Raw genomic sequence first — 6,823 nt, forward strand, 5'->3', positions numbered from 1 at the left:
ATAACTATGTTTTAAGCATTGTACAACCTCCACACTTGGGTTTTTAGTTAGGTTCTTTTTACTTTTTCCTTTAGATTGTAGAATTTTCCCTTCCCAATTTCTGTTGTAGTTTTATAGAAATACAAATAAAAAATTCCCCTTTGGGGGGCTTTAAAAAACATATTTTTTGTATGAAGAAAAATATGTAGAAAAAGGGAAGTTTGCAGTATGTGCTAGGTGGGATAACTGTCACGTTTGTAAAGGGATAACTCTGAATAGATCAGAGTTCAATCCAATTTCATAGCCATTGTTTGCAATTGCAAACTGAACTTGCTTGGTTTCAAGAATTTGAATTTTGTTCCATCTTTCAAAATAATGCTAGTCTTAATATTCTTCAGATGTTCAGCTCTCTGTTCATACCCTGAAGTAGCTCTAGACAAACGTTTTTCCAGTTGACATTCTAAGCTAACTTCCTGACATGCCCAGAGAGGTTTGGGAGAATTTCAAACATGCCAAAGACATATTCTTTAATCAGCTTCACTGAAACAGTGCTGGTCTGTTTGTGGGTACAATATTAATGTCTAGGTCTTCCCCACAGAAATAACTACAACTTCCTACAAAGAAAATGTGCTGGGTGAACTTGGTCTGAACACACATTCTCAGCCAAATCCACCTCACTGGTTTGTTGTTATTCCTCCTCTAAAATAGTTCCCATTACTTTCTTACTGAGAAAGACTGGAGCATGAGGGCATGAATACAGTGAAATGGGGGAAGGAAGCCAGTTGCACCCAGGAGAGCCCTGGCAAAAAGAGCCCAACAAAACACACACAAACATTATAGCAAGGCACACAAAAACCAGTTTGGTGTAGTGGTTAAGTGCGCGGACTCTAATCTGGGAGAACCGGGTTTGATTCCCCACTCCTCCACTTGCACCTGCTGATGTGACCTTGGGTCAGTCACAAGCTCTGGCACAGCTGTCCTTGAAAAAGAGCAGTTTTTGTCAGAGTTCTCTCAGCCCCACCCACCTCACAGGGTGTCTGTTGTGGGGAGGGGAAGGGAAAGGAGTTTGTAAGCCGCTCTGAAACACCTTTGGGTAGTGAAGGGCGGGGTATAAATCCAATCTCCTCCTCCTCCTCCTCCTCATTCCTTGAACAAAACTTTGTTGGTCTTAAAGATGCTTGGCATTTCTCCCATGCGATTGAGGCAGCCCAGCAAAGCAAACTCTCCCTCGCTCCCTCCCTCCCTTCAGGGAGGAGCCTCAGCCAATGGAAGGAAATACTTCCCTTTGTCTCCTGCAGCCTAGCCGGGAAGCAAGCTCTGGCTGTTCCCTCTCTCCCCCTGGGAGGAGGAGGGGACGGCGTCTCAGTCAGTTCTTTACCAGACTCTCTCAATCGCACAGGAGAGGTTTGCCTATCTATCTCTTCTGTGCGATTGAGAGACTGGTAAAGCAAGCTGTGACATGGCAGCAGAACTGGAAAATGAAGCCAAAAACAGCCAGAGCCTTGCGGGCTGGATTGGGGCCCTCCAAGGGCCTGATCTGGCCCACAGGCCACATGTTTGGCACCCCTGGTCTAAGGGCTCTCACCACTGTATTACCATTGTGCACACTTCCAATGCAAAATTCTTTTCTCCTGTGTATTTCCACAGTATACTACTTTTATTAAGGTGCACACTGATTTTTGTGTTTGTGGATTTTTTGCAGACACAGCTGAGCCTGTGTTTAGTTCTGTCCTGAGTACTTCCCCCTCTACAAGCATTACCCATATAGGTTCTTTATTTCCATCTGTTACACATACAGTGGTGTTGCTCAATTCTCTTGTGTCTGTGTCTACTGCATGTAATTTATGGTCCCCTCCAAGCTTTTTACTATTACTTTATCTGGATGACAGACCAACATGGCTAGATGTATCAACCTTTTCCCACCCTACCATCATTTCATGTTTTAAAGCTGGCAGGCTATAGCCTTATATTCTCCTTTCTCACACTTTAAGCAACAGCTGTGATGCACAGCTTCTTTGGATGTGTGAATTTATGAAGAATGAGGTATGTCTCGCTCTTTGTGTAATCTGGCAACATGAGCACTTTCTATTCATTCAGGGTATTAAAGTGCAAAAGGCTATTCAAGGCAGGCTTCTGCTATATTATTAAAAGGCTCCATTGTACTCTCCCTAGGATACCACATTTTAAACTTTCTGATGCTGTCTGCCCACCTGTCTGCCCATCCTGTTTATCTCTGCCACTTGAGGTCAGTAAGCTTACAGTACCCTTATCACAAGTTCCCCATAGATCCTCACCACCACTTTAACTATTTGCATTTGGCATCTCCTTTGCTAAGAATTTTTAACATTTGTACACTTAACAAAAGTCTGAGGCTGTTACATCTGAGGGCCCAGCTGATAAATTCTTAATATGACATGACACTGGAGCAACTGTTTATAGATAGGCATCTTGTCTACTTGTTTTGTTCTGGAGTAACACAGAGAATCAACTGGGGCCCTCTTGAGATTTAACACGGAACATACATAACAGAGGGGATTTTTGTAAGAGCAAAATCAAGGGTGAATGTATATTTGTAGAAGACAAGTAGCTCACTACCTTCACTGATACCTTTTCCATGGATTTTCAGTCCTCTTCCATGGATTGTGCTGCATTTGCACCCACCTATTTCTAGATCTTTCTTTGCATTTGGGACAGTGGGAAACTGCGCAGTGGTCAGCTGATCTTTTATCAGCTTGATATAATGTATATGCATATCAGTTGATGACAAGCTGTAGGGGCATTTTAGGGGTCCAGGCCTCTTCCAGGGATCCCCAACCCTAGGTTCCTTTTCTATGGATGAGTGGTGTCTGGCTAGGGAACGCAGGCCTCCAGAGAGAGAGAAACATAGCAAAAAACATATAACCCCAAATTCTGCAACACAAGGCACCTACAAGCAACTGCAACTATGTAGACTTCCTTGTTCCTAAACCCTTCCAGGGTTACCAGGCTGCGTTTCTCAGAAGCTGACAGTTCTGTATAACGTCACCAGCTCTGCTATGGTATGTCACCGTCACGTGTCACCCAAGATTCTTCTGCACATACAGTGGAGGTTTTTGCTCGAGAAGTGGCCGCCAAGGAAACAAATTAGCATAAATGCAGAGGGCCTGTCGAGGAGGCAGAGCAGACCGGGAAAGTGCTCAGATGCAACACAGCCTGTACTCTAGCCGCATCCCACTCAGGCTGTGAGTGCTTTGGCGTCATTGCCTGAAAGGAGCATCAGCCAGGCAGAGAGACAAGGCTTCAGCCTCCTCAGGCCCAGGTGAGAGACTGAGGAGTGGGCCAGCAACTAGGTCCCCGGGGGCGCCATTTCTGGGAAGGTGGTGCGGCGACAGCAGCGGCTTCCCCACCCCGCATTCCGCCTGCGTTCCTTCATCACCAAAAAACCCCTTATGCCGCTGGCTATTATAAAACGACACGAAGAAGCCACCCAGCCGCCGCAGGGCGCCTTGGGACCTTCCCGAAACGGCGCCCCTGAGTCCTTGCTCTCAAGGTCCTGCGAAAGGGCCGCAACCCCTCGCCCTGCAGTGTGACCCCTCCCCTCAGGAAGCTCCAGCCAGTCCGTCTGTCACCTCCACCTGCCGCGGCTTCCTCGTCCTCCGCCCGCCCGCCCGCAAGCGAACCAGGCCACAGCCTCGAAGCGGCCTCTCCACCCCCACCTGCTTTCCCGGGGGCCGGAACTGGCCGAGCCCCAACAACCCCGCCGCTTCTTACTCACATGATGCCCCTGACGGTGGCTCAAACTAACTCACTTGTCAGACAACCATTCCACGGTAGCGGGCACTGAGCATGCCTGGCTCACGGGCGCATGCTCAGAGGCATTACGCGAAGCCGTGGTGACTTTATCCTGCCCTCACTAACAGATTGGCCTTTCTATGGGAGGTGGGGAAGATGATACTGTTATTTCAAAGTAGTCGTATGGAAAAGAAAGAGCAGTGTTTTGTTTTGTTTTAATCGTAGACCGTAAGAAACTGTACGGCTGAGCTCGTCGGGAATGAGGCGTGGGCAATGTCTACCTTTTAGCAAGTCTTTCGTCTTCCATCGCTTTGCTGCGCCTTGGAACGCGGGGTGGACGGGTCTGCGGGGAAACAGAGAAGAATGATTGCCGGAGAGTGAAACGAAGGGCACGACGTGGCTGGCGTTTTGCCGGCGCCAAGTGGTAAAGATGGAAAAGGGGAGCTTCTCTTGTACCATGTGGCAGTAGTGTTACAATGTTTAGTTGACTAATCTGCGTCCTTAATTCATTAAAATGTGTCCCCTTCCCCCTTTCAGTATGCGTTTATTATTATTTATCATTTATGACTATCATTTATGATACAGGTGCTTACACAAACTGTGGCCAATGCCGACTTGAAAAAGGCATTCCTTCTTCCACACAGAAAACAGTGTGTCTTCTAAGGTGGGGTTGCCAGCTCTGGATTGCAAAATACCAGGAGATTTCGGGGTTGGAGTCTGGGGAGGGTGGAGTTTAAGGAGGGGAGAGACCACAGTAGGATATAATGCCATAGAGTCCACCCTCCAAAGGAGCTATTTTCTTCAGGGGAACTGATCATGGTTATCATTTGATAGATGTAGGTGGGCAGCTCTGTTGGTCTGAAGCAGTAGAACAAAGTTTGAGTACAGTGGCACCTTTAAGACCAACAAAGTTTTATTCATGTACATGCACACTTCCTTAGATACACTGAAATGGAAGTTAACAGTCCATACATGTAGGCAGATGGTGAACAGCAAATTAGCATACAACATAATGAAAATGTTCTAACAGATGCAGAGACCAAACAGGAATAACAAGATAAATGTATATGGTCAGCATCTGTTTGGATTTAATTACGGAGGGGGGAAACACAGTGGAGCAAATTTTTCAAAATAGGCGATGAATGTGTAAATAGATTGTTCTTAATTGTGGGATGCTAAGAGTAAATAACTGAGATCCTGTTGTTACACTCTGTTCGTCTCAAGCATGGAGGTCACTAACAGCATACTTTTCTTTGAGGTGGGGTGAATGGTTGTGCAGTGTTATGTCTCCTGACAAAAAAAAAAAACCAGAGAAGAGAAATATATTCATTGCATTACATTACAATTGCTATTCTAATCTACTATTCCAAATAAGAAATACGCTAAAATAAAGAGGATGTATAGCTTTTCTTGGTGAGAATACAAATGTTAGGACTGAATGAGTTTAGCATATGTAGTGAGATAAGTAGCTGTTTTATTGTAAAGGAACTTCGGGAACAGACTGGAAAGGGAAATTGCTGAATTACAAGTTATTACAACACTCGGAACAAAGCCACCCAGGACTTAACAGCTATATTGTTTTCTTATCACATGAAAGCTCATACCTTGAATAAAACTTTGTTGGTCTTAAAGGTTCCACTGGACTCAAACTTTGTTCTACCAGTTACTGTGGATGCCAAGAAAGTGCTAATACATCTATTACATTCTTATATCTTCTTCTTAAAAATGTAGCCCCACTATTAGTTACTGTTCATGTGCCAGCAAATGAAGTGCTGGCATCATTATCTTATTCATATTCAAAAGTTGCAAAAAGCCTTATAAAATTGTTATATGATCAGAACATCTGCTGACCACTGTTCTCTCTAAACTGAGTGAGTGTGAGCTAGCTCACAGGTTTTTTGCCTGCAGCTCACAGGTTTTTGTCTTAGCTCAGGAAGGATGGCCCCAGAGCAAACTGATTTATCCAGTAGCCAAATCACTCGCTCACAACTTTAATGCCAGGAGCCCACAGAGTTGAATTTTTGCTCACAAGACTTCACAGCTTAGAGGGAGCATTGCTGCTGACAGGAAGAGAGGTTCTTCAACAAACCCAGCCCTTGCGATGAGTTGAGGGCTAATTTAGTCACCCCTTTACTTAAAGATATGGAACTGCTAAATGTGCGAGCCCAGGTGTTATGGCTACTATCAGATACCAAGGATCGTGTCACCCTCTCAGTGGCAAAATTCATAGGTGCAATAATCAAATATAAGAGAAATAATACTAAGGTATTTTAAAATATTTTCTTTGGTTCTAATTTCTGGTTAAGGTGATAGCCATATGAGCAGTACTAGATAGATAGGTAGAACCCAGCCCTTGGAAGGAGAGTGGAAAAGGTACACAGAAGCCACATTGCAGACTCAATGAAGTAGGGTGGGGTTGAGTAGCCTGGCCCACCTCAGCTCATTTCTGGAAGGAGTCTGAAACACCTGGTGAATGTGGACCATGAAAGTTTCCTGCACTGCCATCCTGAGCAGCGTTACACTCTTCTAAACCCGTTGACTTGAACTGACTTAGAAGTGTGTTATTCTGTTTAGGAGTCCACTGATAAGCAATGATCTGTCCTCTTGGATTTTCGCTGGTCTTTGTTTTCTTTCAGATTAATAAAAGTAGTCTTTGAGAAAGAAAAAAAACATTTTGGCTTCATCCAGCCAAACATAATCACATTTAAGACCTGATTTCAACAGGAGAGATAAATCTCTCCTGTTGAAATCAATTGGACATAAAAGTGTTTAACTTTGATTGGATTGTTCCCACTGTGCATGTGATTATGTTTTATTAACACTTGTTAATTAAATTAATCATAACACAACTAGTTAATTATACAAATAGATTAAAACATAGCAAACATTAAATTGAACGATGTGTAAAATGCCTTCGGAAATTAAGAAAGGGAAAATTAGAATGGTTTATCAGAAATTCATCTCTGTCCTTATCCTCTGTAAGGGAAAAAATCTGCAGCTATAAACAGGATATTTTGGCCCTCCTAGACAGGAGCAAGATGGCCCCTGGATTTGTGAACAGAGTTAGGCATTC

General features: G+C 44.2%; 1 long non-coding RNA gene across 1 annotated transcript in view; it reads left to right on the forward strand.

The window, feature by feature from the left end:
* Positions 1–3,072: 3,072 nt before the first annotated feature.
* LOC107125533 overlaps positions 3,073–6,823 on the forward strand; it is a 24,194-nt gene continuing 20,443 nt past the window's right edge. The window contains exons 1-2 of the long non-coding RNA XR_001483040.1: positions 3,073–3,277; positions 3,976–4,174. This is a non-coding gene — a long non-coding RNA (uncharacterized LOC107125533). The remainder of the gene's footprint in view (positions 3,278–3,975; positions 4,175–6,823) is intronic.

The sequence above is a fragment of the Gekko japonicus genome, unplaced genomic scaffold, assembly GCF_001447785.1.
Source record: "Gekko japonicus isolate JY-2015 unplaced genomic scaffold, Gekko_japonicus_V1.1 scaffold695, whole genome shotgun sequence".
Taxonomy (NCBI): domain Eukaryota; kingdom Metazoa; phylum Chordata; class Lepidosauria; order Squamata; family Gekkonidae; genus Gekko; species Gekko japonicus.